Here is a 17583-nt window from a genome sequence, read left to right on the forward strand (position 1 = left end):
CCTCTAGTGGTGGCTGTATAAATCTGTATGTAGTGAGCTCCCTCTAGTGGTGGCTGTATAGATCTGTATGCAGTGAGATCCCTCTAGTGGTGACTGCATAGATCTATATGTAGTGAGCTCCCCCTAGTGGTGACTGCATAAATCTGTATGTAGTGAGCTCCCCCTAGTGGTGACTGTATAAATCTGTATGCAGTGAGCTCCCTCTTGTGGTGGCTCTATAAATCTGTATGTAGTGAGCTCCCTCTAGTGGTGACTGTATAAATCTGTATGTAGTGAGCTCCCTCTAGTGGTGACTGTATAAATCTGTATGTAGTGAGCTCCCTCTAGTGGTGACTGTATAAATCTGTATGTAGTGAGCTCCCTCTAGTGTTGACTGTATAAATCTGTATGTAGTGAGCTCCTCCTAGTGGTGGCTGTATAAATCTGTATGTAGTGAGCTTCCTCTAGTGGTGGCTGTATAAATCTGTATGTAGTGAGCTCCCTCTAGTGGTGACTGTATAAATCTGTATGCAGTGAGCTCCCTCTAGTGGTGGCTGTATAAATCTGTATGTAGTGAGCTCTCCCTAGTGGTGGCTGTATAAATCTGTATGTAGTGAGCTCCCTCTAGTGGTCACTGTATAAATCTGTATGTAGTGAGATCCCCTAGTGGTGACTGTATAAATCTGTATGTAGTGAGCTCACTCTAGTGGTGGCTGTATAAATCTGTAGGTAGTGAGCTCTCCCTAGTGGTGGCTGTATAAATCTGTATGTAGTGAGATCCCCTAGTGGTGACTGTATAAATCTGTATGTAGTGAGCTCCCTCTAGTGGTGGCTGTATAAATCTGTATGTAGTGAGCTCCCACTAGTGGTGACTGTATAAATCTGTATGTAGTGAGCTCCCTTTAGTGGTGACTGTATAAATCTGTATGTAGTGAGCTCTCTCTAGTGGTGACTGTATAAATCTGTATGTAGTGAGCTCCCTCTAGTGGTGGCTGTATAAATCTGTATGTAGTGAGCTCCCTCTAGTGGTGACTGTATAAATCTGTATGCAGTGAGCTCCCTCTAGTGGTGGCTCTATAAATCTGTATGTAGTGAGCTCTCCCTAGTGGTGGCTGTATAAATCTGTATGTAGTGAGCTCCCTCTAGTGGTGGCTGTATAAATCTGTATGCAGTGAGCTCTCCCTAGTGGTGGCTGTATAAATCTGTATGCAGTGAGCTCTCCCTAGTGGTAGCTGTATAAATCTGTATGTAGTGAGCTCCCTCTAGTGGTGACTGTATAAATCTGTATGTAGTGAGCTCCCTCTAGTGGTGACTGTATAAATCTGTATGTAGTGAGCTCCCTCTAGTGGTGGCTGTATAAATCTGTATGTAGTGAGCTCCCTCTAGTGGTGGCTGTATAAATCTGTATGCAGTGAGCTCTCCCTAGTGGTGGCTGTATAAATCTGTATGCAGTGAGCTCTCCCTAGTGGTAGCTGTATAAATCTGTATGTAGTGAGCTCCCTCTAGTGGTGACTGTATAAATCTGTATGTAGTGAGCTCCCTCTAGTGGTGACTGTATAAATCTGTATGTAGTGAGCTCCCTCTAGTTGTGGCTGTATAAATCTGTATGTAGTGAGCTCCCTCTAGTGGTGACTGTATAAATCTGTATGCAGTGAGCTCCCTCTAGTGGTGGCTGTATAAATCTGTATGTAGTGAGCTCTCCCTAGTGGTGGCTGTATAAATCTGTATGTACTGAGCTCCCCCTAGTGGTGACTGTATAAATCTGTATGTAGTGAGCTCCCCCTAGTGGTGGCTGTATAAATCTGTATGTAGTGAGCTCCCTCTAGTGGTGGCTGTATAAATCTGTATGTAGTGACCTCCCCCTAGTGGTGGCTGTATAAATCTGTATGTAGTGAGCTCCCTCTAGTGGTAGATGTATATATCTGTATGTAGTGAGCTCCCTCTAGTGGTAGATGTATAAATCTGTATGTAGTGAGCTCCCTCTAGTGGTGGCTGTATAAATTTGTATGCAGTGAGCTCCCTCTAGTGGTGGCTCTATAAATCTGTATGTAGTGACCTCCCTCTAGTGGTGACTGTATAAATCTGTATGCAGTGAGCTGCCTCTAGTGGTGGCTCTATAAATCTGTATGTAGTGAGCTCCCTCTAGTGGTGACTGTATAAATCTGTATGCAGTGAGCTCCCTCTAGTGGTGGCTCTATAAATCTGTATGTAGTGAGCTCCCTCTAGTGGTGACTGTAGAAATCTGTATGTAGTGAGCTCCCTCTAGTGGTGGCTGTATAAATGTGTATGTAGTGAGCTCCCACTAGTGGTGGCTGTATAAATGTGTATGTAGTGAGCTCCCGCTAGTAGATGCTTTAAAAATCTGCATGTAGTGAGCTCCCCCTAGTGGTGACTGTATAAATCTGTATGTAGTGAGCTCCCTCTAGTGGTGGCTGTATAAATCAGTATGTACTGAGCTCCCCCTAGTGGTGACTGTATAAATCTGTATGTAGTGAGCTCCCCCTAGTGGTGGCTGTATAAATCTGTATGTAGTGAGCTCCCTCTAGTGGTGGCTGTATAAATCTGTATGTAGTGAGCTCCCTCTAGTGGTGAGTGTATAAATCTGTATGTAGTGAGCTCCCTCTAGTGGTGGCTGTATAAATCTGTATGTAGTGAGCTCCCTCTAGTGGTGGCTGTATAAATCTGTATGTAGTGAGCTCCCTCTAGTGGTGGCTGTATAGATCTGTATGCAGTGAGCTCCCTCTAGTGGTGACTGCATAGATCTATATGTAGTGAGCTCCCCCTAGTGGTGACTGCATAAATCTGTATGTAGTGAGCTCCCCCTAGTGGTGACTGTATAAATCTGTATGTAGTGAGCTCCCTCTAGTGGTGACTGTATAAATCTGTATGTAGTGAGCTCCCTCTAGTGGTGAATGTATAAATCTGTATGTAGTGAGCTCCCTCTAGTGGTGACTGTATAAATCTGTATGTAGTGAGCTCCTCCTAGTGGTGGCTGTATAAATCTGTATGTAGTGAGCTTCCTCTAGTGGTGGCTGAATAAATCTGTATGTAGTGAGCTCCCTCTAGTGGTGACTGTATAAATCTGTATGCAGTGAGCTCCCTCTAGTGGTGGCTGTATAAATCTGTATGTAGTGAGCTCTCCCTAGTGGTGGCTGTATAAATCTGTATGTAGTGAGCTCCCTCTAGTGGTCACTGTATAAATCTGTATGTAGTGAGATCCCCTAGTGGTGACTGTATAAATCTGTATGTAGTGAGCTCACTCTAGTGGTGGCTGTATAAATCTGTAGGAAGTGAGCTCTCCCTAGTGGTGGCTGTATAAATCTGTATGTAGTGAGATCCCCTAGTGGTGACTGTATAAATCTGTATGTAGTGAGCTCCCTCTAGTGGTGGCTGCATAAATCTGTATGTAGTGAGCTCCCCCTAGTGGTGACTGTATAAATCTGTATGTAGTGAGCTCCCTCTAGTGGTGACTGTATAAATCTGTATGTAGTGAGCTCCCTCTAGTGGTGACTGTATAAATCTGTATGTATTGAGCTCCCTCTAGTGGTGGCTGTATAAATCTGTATGTAGTGAGCTCCCTCTAGTGGTGACTGTATAAATCTGTATGCAGTGAGCTCCCTCTAGTGGTGGCTGTATAAATCTGTATGTAGTGAGCTCTCCCTAGTGGTGGCTGTATAAACCTGTATGTAGTGAGCTCCCTCTAGTGGTGGCTGTATAAATCTGTATGCAGTGAGCTCTCCCTAATGGTGGCTGTATAAATCTGTATGTAGTGAGCTCCCTCCAGTGGTGGCTGTATAAATCTGTATGCAGTGAGCTCTCCCTAGTAGTAGCTGTATAAATCTGTATGTAGTGAGCTCCCTCTAGTGGTGACTGTATAAATCTGTATGTAGTGAGCTCCCTCTAGTGGTGACTGTATAAATCTGTATGTAGTGAGCTCTCTCTAGTGGTGGCTGTATAAATCTGTATGTAGTGAGCTCCCTCTAGTGGTGACTGTATAAATCTGTATGTAGTGAGCTCTCTCTAGTGGTGGCTGTATAAATCTGTATGTAGTGAGCTCCCCCTAGTGGTGACTGTATAAATCTGTATGTACTGAGCTCCCTCTAGTGGTGGCTGTATAAATCTGTATGCAGTGAGCTTCCTCTAGTGGTGGCTGTATAAATCTGTATGTAGTGAGCTCCCCCTAGTGGTGACTGTATAAATCTTTATGTAGTGAGCTCCCTCTAGTGGTGGCTGTATAAATCTGTATGTTGTGAGCTCCCTCTAGTGGTGACTGTATAAATGTGTATGTAGTGAGCTCCTCCTAGTGGTGACTGTATAAATCTGTATGTAGTGAGCTCCCTCTAGTGGTGACTGTATAAATCTGTATGTAGTGAGCTCCCTCTAGTGGTGACTGTATAAATCTGTATGTAGTGAGCTCCCCCTAGTGGTGGCTGTATAAATCTGTATGTAGTGAGCTCCCCCCAGTGGTGACTGTATAAATCGATATGTAGTGAGCTCCCCCTAGTGGTGACTGTATAAATCTGTATGTAGTTAGCTCCCTGTAGTGGTGGCTGTATAAATCTGTATGCAGGGAGCTCCCTCTAGTGGTGACTGTATAAATCGGTATGTAGTGAGCACCAACTAGTGGTGACTGTATAAATCTGTATGTAGTGAGCTCCCCCTAGTGGTGGCTGTATAAATCTGTATGAAGTGAGCTTCTTCTAGTGGTGGCTGTATAAATCTGTATGTAGTGAGCTCCCCCTAGTGGTGGCTGTATAAATCTGTATGTGGTGAGCTCCCCCTAGTGGTGGCTGTATAAATCTGTATGTAGTGAGCTCCTCCTAGTGGTGACTGTATAAATCTGTATGTACTGAGCTCCTCCTAGTGGTGACTGTATAAATCTGTATGTAGTGAGCTCCCTCTAGTGGTGACTGTATAAATCTGTATGTTGTGAGCTCCCTCTAGTGGTGACTGTATAAATCTGTATGTAGTGAGCTCCCTCTAGTGGTGGCTGTATAAATCTGTATGTTGTGAGCTCCCTCTAGTAGTGACTGTATAAATGTGTATGTAGTGAGCTCCCCCTAGTGGTGACTGTATAAATCTGTATGTAGTGAGCCCCCTCTAGTGGTGACTGTATAAATCTGTATGTAGTGAGCTCCCCCTAGTGGTGACTGTATAAGTCTGTATGCAGTGAGCTCCCCCGAGTGGTGACTGTATAATTCTGTATGCAGTGAGCTCCCTGTATTGGTGACTGTATAAATCTGTATGTAGTGAGCTCCCTCTAGTTGTGACTGTATAAATCTGTATGCAGTGAGCTCCCTGTAGTGGTGGCTGTATAAATCTGTATGTAGTGAGCTCCCTCTAGTGGTGACTGTATAAATCTGTATGTAGTGAGCTCCCTCTAGTGGTGGCTGTATATATATGTATGTAGTGAGCTTCCTCTAGTGGTGGCTGTATAAATCTGTATGTAGTGAGCTCCCTCTAATGGTGGCTGTATAAATCTGTATGTAGTGAGCTCCCTCTAGTGGTGGCTGTATAAATCTGTATGTAGTGAACTCCCTCTAGTGGTGGCTGTATAAATCTGAATGTAGTGAGCTCCCTCTAGTGGTGGCTGTATAAATCTGTATGTAGTGAGCTCCCTCTAGTGGTGACTGTATAAATCTGTATGTAGCGAGCTCCCTCTAGTGGTGACTGTATAAATCTGTATGTAGTGAGCTCCCTCTAGTGGTTGCTGTATAAATCTGTATGCAGTGAGCACCCCCTAGTGGTGACTGTATAAATCTGTATGTAGTGAGCTCCCTCTAGTGGTGGCTGTATAAATCTGTATGTAGTGAGCTCCCTCTAGTGGTGGCTGTATAAATCTGTATGTAGTGAGCTCCCTCTAGTGGTGGCTGTATAAATCTGTATGTAGTGAGCTCCCTCTAGTGGTGGCTGTATAAATCTGCATGCAGTGAGAGCCCTCTAGTGGTGGCTGTAAAAATCTGCATGTAGTGAGCTCCCTCTAGTGGTGCTGTATAAATCTGTATGTAGTGAGCACCCCCTAGTGGTGACTGTATAAATCTGTATGTAGTGAGCTCCCTCTAGTGGTGGCTGTATAAATCTGTATGTAGTGAGCTCCCTCTAGTGGTGGCTTTATAAATCTGTATGTAGTGAGCTCCCTTTAGTGGTGGCTGTATAAATCTGTATGTAGTGAGCTCCCTCTAGTGGTGGCTGTATAAATCTGTATGTAGTGAGCTCCCCCTAGTGGTGACTGTATAAATCTGTATGCAGTGAGCTCCCCCTAGTGGTGGCTGTATAAATCTGTATGTAGTGAGCTCCCCCTAGTGGAGACTGTATAAATCTGTATGTAGTGAGCTCCCTCTAGTGGTGGCTGTATAAATGTGTATGTAGTGATCTCCCGCTAGTGGTGGCTTTAAAAATCTGTATGTAGTGAGCTCCCTCTAGTGGTGACTGTATAAATCTGTATGTAGTGAGCTCCCTCAAGTGGTGGCTGTATAAATCTGTATGTACTGAGCTCTCCCTAGTGGTGACTGTATAAATCTGTATGTAGTGAGCTCCCCCTAGTGGTGGCTGTATAAATCTGTATGTAGTGAGCTCCCTCTAGTGGTGGCTGCATAAATCTGTATGTAGTGACCTCCCCCTAGTGGTGCCTGTATAAATCTGTATGTAGTGAGCTCCCTCTAGTGGTGACTGTATAAATCTGTATGTAGTAGCTCCCTCTAGTGGTAGATGTAGAAATCTGTATGTAGTGAGCTCCCTCTAGTGGTGGCTGTATAAATCTGTATGCAGTGAGCTCCCTCTAGTGGTGGCTCTATAAATCTGTATGTAGTGACTTCCCTCTAGTGGTGACTGTATAAATCTGTATGCAGTGAGCTCCCTCTAGTGGTGGCTCTATAAATCTGTATGTAGTGAGCTCCCTCTAGTGGTGACTGTATAAATCTGTATGCAGTGAGCTCCCTCTAGTGGTGGCTCTATAAATCTGTATGTAGTGAGCTCCCTCTAGTGGTGACTGTATAAATCTGTATGTAGTGAGCTCCCCCTAGTGGAGACTGTATAAATCTGTATGTAGTGAGCTCCCTCTAGTGGTGGCTGTATAAATCTGTATGTAGTGAGCTCCCTCTAGTGGTGGCTGTATAAATCTGTATGTAGTGAGCTCCCTCTAGTGGTGGCTGTATAGATCTGTATGCAGTGAGATCCCTCTAGTGGTGACTGCATAGATCTATATGTAGTGAGCTCCCCCTAGTGGTGACTGCATAAATCTGTATGTAGTGAGCTCCCCCTAGTGGTGACTGTATAAATCTGTATGCAGTGAGCTCCCTCTTGTGGTGGCTCTATAAATCTGTATGTAGTGAGCTCCCTCTAGTGGTGACTGTATAAATCTGTATGTAGTGAGCTCCCTCTAGTGGTGACTGTATAAATCTGTATGTAGTGAGCTCCCTCTAGTGGTGACTGTATAAATCTGTATGTAGTGAGCTCCCTCTAGTGTTGACTGTATAAATCTGTATGTAGTGAGCTCCTCCTAGTGGTGGCTGTATAAATCTGTATGTAGTGAGCTTCCTCTAGTGGTGGCTGTATAAATCTGTATGTAGTGAGCTCCCTCTAGTGGTGACTGTATAAATCTGTATGCAGTGAGCTCCCTCTAGTGGTGGCTGTATAAATCTGTATGTAGTGAGCTCTCCCTAGTGGTGGCTGTATAAATCTGTATGTAGTGAGCTCCCTCTAGTGGTCACTGTATAAATCTGTATGTAGTGAGATCCCCTAGTGGTGACTGTATAAATCTGTATGTAGTGAGCTCACTCTAGTGGTGGCTGTATAAATCTGTAGGTAGTGAGCTCTCCCTAGTGGTGGCTGTATAAATCTGTATGTAGTGAGATCCCCTAGTGGTGACTGTATAAATCTGTATGTAGTGAGCTCCCTCTAGTGGTGGCTGTATAAATCTGTATGTAGTGAGCTCCCACTAGTGGTGACTGTATAAATCTGTATGTAGTGAGCTCCCTTTAGTGGTGACTGTATAAATCTGTATGTAGTGAGCTCTCTCTAGTGGTGACTGTATAAATCTGTATGTAGTGAGCTCCCTCTAGTGGTGGCTGTATAAATCTGTATGTAGTGAGCTCCCTCTAGTGGTGACTGTATAAATCTGTATGCAGTGAGCTCCCTCTAGTGGTGGCTCTATAAATCTGTATGTAGTGAGATCTCCCTAGTGGTGGCTGTATAAATCTGTATGTAGTGAGCTCCCTCTAGTGGTGGCTGTATAAATCTGTATGCAGTGAGCTCTCCCTAGTGGTGGCTGTATAAATCTGTATGCAGTGAGCTCTCCCTAGTGGTAGCTGTATAAATCTGTATGTAGTGAGCTCCCTCTAGTGTTGACTGTATAAATCTGTATGTAGTGAGCTCCCTCTAGTGGTGACTGTATAAATCTGTATGTAGTGAGCTCCCTCTAGTGGTGGCTGTATAAATCTGTATGTAGTGAGCTCCCTCTAGTGGTGGCTGTATAAATCTGTATGCAGTGAGCTCTCCCTAGTGGTGGCTGTATAAATCTGTATGCAGTGAGCTCTCCCTAGTGGTAGCTGTATAAATCTGTATGTAGTGAGCTCCCTCTAGTGGTGACTGTATAAATCTGTATGTAGTGAGCTCCCTCTAGTGGTGACTGTATAAATCTGTATGTAGTGAGCTCCCTCTAGTTGTGGCTGTATAAATCTGTATGTAGTGAGCTCCCTCTAGTGTTGACTGTATAAATCTGTATGCAGTGAGCTCCCTCTAGTGGTGGCTGTATAAATCTGTATGTAGTGAGCTCTCCCTAGTGGTGGCTGTATAAATCTGTATGTACTGAGCTCCCCCTAGTGGTGACTGTATAAATCTGTATGTAGTGAGCTCCCCCTAGTGGTGGCTGTATAAATCTGTATGTAGTGAGCTCCCTCTAGTGGTGGCTGTATAAATCTGTATGTAGTGACCTCCCCCTAGTGGTGGCTGTATAAATCTGTATGTAGTGAGCTCCCTCTAGTGGTAGATGTATATATCTGTATGTAGTGAGCTCCCTCTAGTGGTAGATGTATAAATCTGTATGTAGTGAGCTCCCTCTAGTGGTGGCTGTATAAATCTGTATGCAGTGAGCTCCCTCTAGTGGTGGCTCTATAAATCTGTATGTAGTGACCTCCCTCTAGTGGTGACTGTATAAATCTGTATGCAGTGAGCTGCCTCTAGTGGTGGCTCTATAAATCTGTATGTAGTGAGCTCCCTCTAGTGGTGACTGTATAAATCTGTATGCAGTGAGCTCCCTCTAGTGGTGGCTCTATAAATCTGTATGTAGTGAGCTCCCTCTAGTGGTGACTGTAGAAATCTGTATGTAGTGAGCTCCCTCTAGTGGTGGCTGTATAAATGTGTATGTAGTGAGCTCCCACTAGTGGTGGCTGTATAAATGTGTATGTAGTGAGCTCCCGCTAGTAGATGCTTTAAAAATCTGCATGTAGTGAGCTCCCCCTAGTGGTGACTGTATAAATCTGTATGTAGTGAGCTCCCTCTAGTGGTGGCTGTATAAATCTGTATGTACTGAGCTCCCCCTAGTGGTGACTGTATAAATCTGTATGTAGTGAGCTCCCCCTAGTGGTGGCTGTATAAATCTGTATGTAGTGAGCTCCCTCTAGTGGTGGCTGTATAAATCTGTATGTAGTGAGCTCCCTCTAGTGGTGAGTGTATAAATCTGTATGTAGTGAGCTCCCTCTAGTGGTGGCTGTATAAATCTGTATGTAGTGAGCTCCCTCTAGTGGTGGCTGTATAAATCTGTATGTAGTGAGCTCCCTCTAGTGGTGGCTGTATAGATCTGTATGCAGTGAGCTCCCTCTAGTGGTGACTGCATAGATCTATATGTAGTGAGCTCCCCCTAGTGGTGACTGCATAAATCTGTATGTAGTGAGCTCCCCCTAGTGGTGACTGTATAAATCTGTATGTAGTGAGCTCCCTCTAGTGGTGACTGTATAAATCTGTATGTAGTGAGCTCCCTCTAGTGGTGAATGTATAAATCTGTATGTAGTGAGCTCCCTCTAGTGGTGACTGTATAAATCTGTATGTAGTGAGCTCCTCCTAGTGGTGGCTGTATAAATCTGTATGTAGTGAGCTTCCTCTAGTGGTGGCTGTATAAATCTGTATGTAGTGAGCTCCCTCTAGTGGTGACTGTATAAATCTGTATGCAGTGAGCTCCCTCTAGTGGTGGCTGTATAAATCTGTATGTAGTGAGCTCTCCCTAGTGGTGGCTGTATAAATCTGTATGTAGTGAGCTCCCTCTAGTGGTCACTGTATAAATCTGTATGTAGTGAGATCCCCTAGTGGTGACTGTATAAATCTGTATGTAGTGAGCTCACTCTAGTGGTGGCTGTATAAATCTGTAGGAAGTGAGCTCTCCCTAGTGGTGGCTGTATAAATCTGTATGTAGTGAGATCCCCTAGTGGTGACTGTATAAATCTGTATGTAGTGAGCTCCCTCTAGTGGTGGCTGTATAAATCTGTATGTAGTGAGCTCCCCCTAGTGGTGACTGTATAAATCTGTATGTAGTGAGCTCCCTCTAGTGGTGACTGTATAAATCTGTATGTAGTGAGCTCCCTCTAGTGGTGACTGTATAAATCTGTATGTAGTGAGCTCCCTCTAGTGGTGGCTGTATAAATCTGTATGTAGTGAGCTCCCTCTAGTGGTGACTGTATAAATCTGTATGCAGTGAGCTCCCTCTAGTGGTGGCTGTATAAATCTGTATGTAGTGAGCTCTCCCTAGTGGTGGCTGTATAAACCTGTATGTAGTGAGCTCCCTCTAGTGGTGGCTGTATAAATCTGTATGCAGTGAGCTCTCCCTAATGGTGGCTGTATAAATCTGTATGTAGTGAGCTCCCTCTAGTGGTGGCTGTATAAATCTGTATGCAGTGAGCTCTCCCTAGTAGTAGCTGTATAAATCTGTATGTAGTGAGCTCCCTCTAGTGGTGACTGTATAAATCTGTATGTAGTGAGCTCCCTCTAGTGGTGACTGTATAAATCTGTATGTAGTGAGCTCTCTCTAGTGGTGGCTGTATAAATCTGTATGTAGTGAGCTCCCTCTAGTGGTGACTGTATAAATATGTATGTAGTGAGCTCTCCCTAGTGGTGGCTGTATAAATCTGTATGCAGTGAGCTCTCCCTAGTGGTAGCTGTATAAATCTGTATGTAGTGAGCTCCCTCTAGTGGTGGCTGTATAAATCTGTATGTAGTGAGCTCCCCCTAGTGGTGACTGTATAAATCTGTATGTAGTGAGCTCCCTCTAGTGGTGACTGTATAAATCTGTATGTAGTGAGCTCCCTCTAGTGGTGACTGTATAAATCTGTATGTAGTGAGCTCCCTCTAGTGGTGGCTGTATAAATCTGTATGTAGTGAGCTCCCTCTAGTGGTGACTGTATAAATCTGTATGCAGTGAGCTCCCTCTAGTGGTGGCTGTATAAATCTGTATGTAGTGAGCTCTCCCTAGTGGTGGCTGTATAAACCGGTATGTAGTGAGCTCCCTCTAGTGGTGGCTGTATAAATCTGTATGCAGTGAGCTCTCCCTAATGGTGGCTGTATAAATCTGTATGTAGTGAGCTCCCTCTAGTGGTGGCTGTATAAATCTGTATGCAGTGAGCTCTCCCTAGTAGTAGCTGTATAAATCTGTATGTAGTGAGCTCCCTCTAGTGGTGACTGTATAAATCTGTATGTAGTGAGCTCCCTCTAGTGGTGACTGTATAAATCTGTATGTAGTGAGCTCTCTCTAGTGGTGGCTGTATAAATCTGTATGTAGTGAGCTCCCTCTAGTGGTGACTGTATAAATATGTATGTAGTGAGCTCTCCCTAGTGGTGGCTGTATAAATCTGTATGCAGTGAGCTCTCCCTAGTGGTAGCTGTATAAATCTGTATGTAGTGAGCTCCCTCTAGTGGTGGCTGTATAAATCTGTATGTAGTGAGCTCCCTCTAGTGGTGACTGTATAAATATGTATGTAGTGAGCTCTCCCTAGTGGTGGCTGTATAAATCTGTATGTAGTGAGATCCACTAGTGGTGGCTGTATAAATCTGTATGCAGTGAGCTCCCTCTAGTGGTGGCTGTATAAATCTGTATGCAGTGAGCTCTCCCTAGTGGTGGCTGTATAAATCTGTATGCAGTGAGCTCTCCCTAGTGGTAGCTGTATAAATCTGTATGTAGTGAGCTCCCTCTAGTGGTGACTGTATAAATCTGTATGTAGTGAGCTCCCTCTAGTGGTGACTGTATAAATCTGTAAGTAGTGAGCTCCCTCTAGTGGTGGCTGTATAAATCTGTATGTAGTGAGCTCCCTCTAGTGGTGACTGTATAAATCTGTATGCAGTGAGCTCCCTCTAGTGGTGGCTGTATAAATCTGTATGTAGTGAGCTCTCCCTAGTGGTGGCTGTATAAATCTGTATGTAGTGAGCTCCCTCTAGTGGTGGCTGTATAAATCTGTATGTAGTGAGCTCCCTCTAGTGGTGACTGTATAAATCTGTATGTACTGAGCTCCCTCTAGTGGTGGCTGTATAAATCTGTATGTAGTGAGCTCCCTCTAGTGGTGGCTGTATAAATCTGTATGCAGTGAGCTTCCTCTAGTGGTGGCTGTATAAATCTGTATGTAGTGAGCTCCCTCTAGTGGTAGCTGTATAAATCTGTATGTAGTGAGCTCCCTCTAGTGGTAGCTGTATAAATCTGTATGTAGTGAGCTCCCTCTAGTGGTGACTGTATAAATCTGTATGCAGTGAGCTCCCTCTAGTGGTGGCTGTATAAATCTGTATGCAGTGAGCTCTCCCTAGTGGTGGCTGTATAAATCTGTATGCAGTGAGCTCTCCCTAGTGGTGGCGGTATAAATCTGTATGTAGTGAGCTCCCTCTAGTGGTGACTATATAAATCTGTATGCAGTGAGCTCCCTCTAGTGGTCACTGTATAAATCTGTATGCAGTGAGCTCTCCCTAGTGGTGACTGTATAAATCTGTATGTAGTGAGCTCCCTCTAGTGGTGGCTGTATAAATCTGTATGCAGTGAGCTCTCCCTAGTGGTGGCTGTATAAATCTGTATGTAGTGAGATCCCCTAGTGGTGACTGTATAAATCTGTATGTAGTGAGCTCCCTCTAGTGGTGGCTGTATAAATCTGTATGTAGTGAGCTCCCCCTAGTGGTGACTGTATAAATCTGTATGTAGTGAGCTCCCTCTAGTGGTGACTGTGTAAATCTGTATGTAGTGAGCTCCCCCTAGTGGTGGCTGTATAAATCTGTATGTAGTGAGCTCCCCCCAGTGGTGACTGTATAAATCGATATGTAGTGAGCTCCCCCTAGTGGTGACTGTATAAATCTGTATGTAGTTAGCTCCCTGTAGTGGTGGCTGTATAAATCTGTATGCAGGGAGCTCCCTCTAGTGGTGACTGTATAAATCGGTATGTAGTGAGCACCAACTAGTGGTGACTGTATAAATCTGTATGTAGTGAGCTCCCCCTAGTGGTGGCTGTATAAATCTGTATGAAGTGAGCTTCTTCTAGTGGTGGCTGTATAAATCTGTATGTAGTGAGCTCCCCCTAGTGGTGGCTGTATAAATCTGTATGTGGTGAGCTCCCCCTAGTGGTGGCTGTATAAATCTGTATGTAGTGAGCTCCTCCTAGTGGTGACTGTATAAATCTGTATGTACTGAGCTCCTCCTAGTGGTGACTGTATAAATCTGTATGTAGTGAGCTCCCTCTAGTGGTGACTGTATAAATCTGTATGTTGTGAGCTCCCTCTAGTGGTGACTGTATAAATCTGTATGTAGTGAGCTCCCTCTAGTGGTGGCTGTATAAATCTGTATGTTGTGAGCTCCCTCTAGTAGTGACTGTATAAATGTGTATGTAGTGAGCTCCCCCTAGTGGTGACTGTATAAATCTGTATGTAGTGAGCCCCCTCTAGTGGTGACTGTATAAATCTGTATGTAGTGAGCTCCCCCTAGTGGTGACTGTATAAGTCTGTATGCAGTGAGCTCCCCCTAGTGGTGACTGTATAATTCTGTATGCAGTGAGCTCCCTGTATTGGTGACTGTATAAATCTGTATGTAGTGAGCTCCCTCTAGTTGTGACTGTATAAATCTGTATGCAGTGAGCTCCCTGTAGTGGTGGCTGTATAAATCTGTATGTAGTGAGCTCCCTCTAGTGGTGACTGTATAAATCTGTATGTAGTGAGCTCCCTCTAGTGGTGGCTGTATATATATGTATGTAGTGAGCTTCCTCTAGTGGTGGCTGTATAAATCTGTATGTAGTGAGCTCCCTCTAATGGTGGCTGTATAAATCTGTATGTAGTGAGCTCCCTCTAGTGGTGGCTGTATAAATCTGTATGTAGTGAACTCCCTCTAGTGGTGGCTGTATAAATCTGAATGTAGTGAGCTCCCTCTAGTGGTGGCTGTATAAATCTGTATGTAGTGAGCTCCCTCTAGTGGTGACTGTATAAATCTGTATGTAGCGAGCTCCCTCTAGTGGTGACTGTATAAATCTGTATGTAGTGAGCTCCCTCTAGTGGTTGCTGTATAAATCTGTATGCAGTGAGCACCCCCTAGTGGTGACTGTATAAATCTGTATGTAGTGAGCTCCCTCTAGTGGTGGCTGTATAAATCTGTATGTAGTGAGCTCCCTCTAGTGGTGGCTGTATAAATCTGTATGTAGTGAGCTCCCTCTAGTGGTGGCTGTATAAATCTGTATGTAGTGAGCTCCCTCTAGTGGTGGCTGTATAAATCTGCATGCAGTGAGAGCCCTCTAGTGGTGGCTGTATAAATCTGCATGTAGTGAGCTCCCTCTAGTGGTGCTGTATAAATCTGTATGTAGTGAGCACCCCCTAGTGGTGACTGTATAAATCTGTATGTAGTGAGCTCCCTCTAGTGGTGGCTGTATAAATCTGTATGTAGTGAGCTCCCTCTAGTGGTGGCTTTATAAATCTGTATGTAGTGAGCTCCCTTTAGTGGTGGCTGTATAAATCTGTATGTAGTGAGCTCCCTCTAGTGGTGGCTGTATAAATCTGTATGTATTGAGCTCCCCCTAGTGGTGACTGTATAAATCTGTATGCAGTGAGCTCCCCCTAGTGGTGGCTGTATAAATCTGTATGTAGTGAGCTCCCCCTAGTGGAGACTGTATAAATCTGTATGTAGTGAGCTCCCTCTAGTGGTGGCTGTATAAATGTGTATGTAGTGATCTCCCGCTAGTGGTGGCTTTAAAAATCTGTATGTAGTGAGCTCCCTCTAGTGGTGACTGTATAAATCTGTATGTAGTGAGCTCCCTCAAGTGGTGGCTGTATAAATCTGTATGTACTGAGCTCTCCCTAGTGGTGACTGTATAAATCTGTATGTAGTGAGCTCCCCCTAGTGGTGGCTGTATAAATCTGTATGTAGTGAGCTCCCTCTAGTGGTGGCTGCATAAATCTGTATGTAGTGACCTCCCCCTAGTGGTGCCTGTATAAATCTGTATGTAGTGAGCTCCCTCTAGTGGTGACTGTATAAATCTGTATGTAGTAGCTCCCTCTAGTGGTAGATGTAGAAATCTGTATGTAGTGAGCTCCCTCTAGTGGTGGCTGTATAAATCTGTATGCAGTGAGCTCCCTCTAGTGGTGGCTCTATAAATCTGTATGTAGTGACTTCCCTCTAGTGGTGACTGTATAAATCTGTATGCAGTGAGCTCCCTCTAGTGGTGGCTCTATAAATCTGTATGTAGTGAGCTCCCTCTAGTGGTGACTGTATAAATCTGTATGCAGTGAGCTCCCTCTAGTGGTGGCTCTATAAATCTGTATGTAGTGAGCTCCCTCTAGTGGTGACTGTATAAATCTGTATGTAGTGAGCTCCCCCTAGTGGAGACTGTATAAATCTGTATGTAGTGAGCTCCCTCTAGTGGTGGCTGTATAAATCTGTATGTAGTGAGCTCCCTCTAGTGGTGGCTGTATAAATCTGTATGTAGTGAGCTCCCTCTAGTGGTGGCTGTATAGATCTGTATGCAGTGAGATCCCTCTAGTGGTGACTGCATAGATCTATATGTAGTGAGCTCCCCCTAGTGGTGACTGCATAAATCTGTATGTAGTGAGCTCCCCCTAGTGGTGACTGTATAAATCTGTATGCAGTGAGCTCCCTCTTGTGGTGGCTCTATAAATCTGTATGTAGTGAGCTCCCTCTAGTGGTGACTGTATAAATCTGTATGTAGTGAGCTCCCTCTAGTGGTGACTGTATAAATCTGTATGTAGTGAGCTCCCTCTAGTGGTGACTGTATAAATCTGTATGTAGTGAGCTCCCTCTAGTGTTGACTGTATAAATCTGTATGTAGTGAGCTCCTCCTAGTGGTGGCTGTATAAATCTGTATGTAGTGAGCTTCCTCTAGTGGTGGCTGTATAAATCTGTATGTAGTGAGCTCCCTCTAGTGGTGACTGTATAAATCTGTATGCAGTGAGCTCCCTCTAGTGGTGGCTGTATAAATCTGTATGTAGTGAGCTCTCCCTAGTGGTGGCTGTATAAATCTGTATGTAGTGAGCTCCCTCTAGTGGTCACTGTATAAATCTGTATGTAGTGAGATCCCCTAGTGGTGACTGTATAAATCTGTATGTAGTGAGCTCACTCTAGTGGTGGCTGTATAAATCTGTAGGTAGTGAGCTCTCCCTAGTGGTGGCTGTATAAATCTGTATGTAGAGAGATCCCCTAGTGGTGACTGTATAAATCTGTATGTAGTGAGCTCCCTCTAGTGGTGGCTGTATAAATCTGTATGTAGTGAGCTCCCACTAGTGGTGACTGTATAAATCTGTATGTAGTGAGCTCCCTTTAGTGGTGACTGTATAAATCTGTATGTAGTGAGCTCTCTCTAGTGGTGACTGTATAAATCTGTATGTAGTGAGCTCCCTCTAGTGGTGGCTGTATAAATCTGTATGTAGTGAGCTCCCTCTAGTGGTGACTGTATAAATCTGTATGCAGTGAGCTCCCTCTAGTGGTGGCTCTATAAATCTGTATGTAGTGAGATCTCCCTAGTGGTGGCTGTATAAATCTGTATGTAGTGAGCTCCCTCTAGTGGTGGCTGTATAAATCTGTATGCAGTGAGCTCTCCCTAGTGGTGGCTGTATAAATCTGTATGCAGTGAGCTCTCCCTAGTGGTAGCTGTATAAATCTGTATGTAGTGAGCTCCCTCTAGTGTTGACTGTATAAATCTGTATGTAGTGAGCTCCCTCTAGTGGTGACTGTATAAATCTGTATGTAGTGAGCTCCCTCTAGTGGTGGCTGTATAAATCTGTATGTAGTGAGCTCCCTCTAGTGGTGGCTGTATAAATCTGTATGCAGTGAGCTCTCCCTAGTGGTGGCTGTATAAATCTGTATGCAGTGAGCTCTCCCTAGTGGTAGCTGTATAAATCTGTATGTAGTGAGCTCCCTCTAGTGGTGACTGTATAAATCTGTATGCAGTGAGCTCCCTCTAGTGGTGACTGTATAAATCTGTATGTAGTGAGCTCCCTCTAGTTGTGGCTGTATAAATCTGTATGTAGTGAGCTCCCTCTAGTGGTGACTGTATAAATCTGTATGCAGTGAGCTCCCTCTAGTGGTGGCTGTATAAATCTGTATGTAGTGAGCTCTCCCTAGTGGTGGCTGTATAAATCTGTATGTACTGAGCT

Source organism: Phyllobates terribilis, unplaced genomic scaffold (genome assembly GCF_046119375.1).
Source record: "Phyllobates terribilis strain yellow unplaced genomic scaffold, ASM4611937v1 Scaffold_761__1_contigs__length_706479, whole genome shotgun sequence".
NCBI classification, from domain to species: domain Eukaryota; kingdom Metazoa; phylum Chordata; class Amphibia; order Anura; family Dendrobatidae; genus Phyllobates; species Phyllobates terribilis.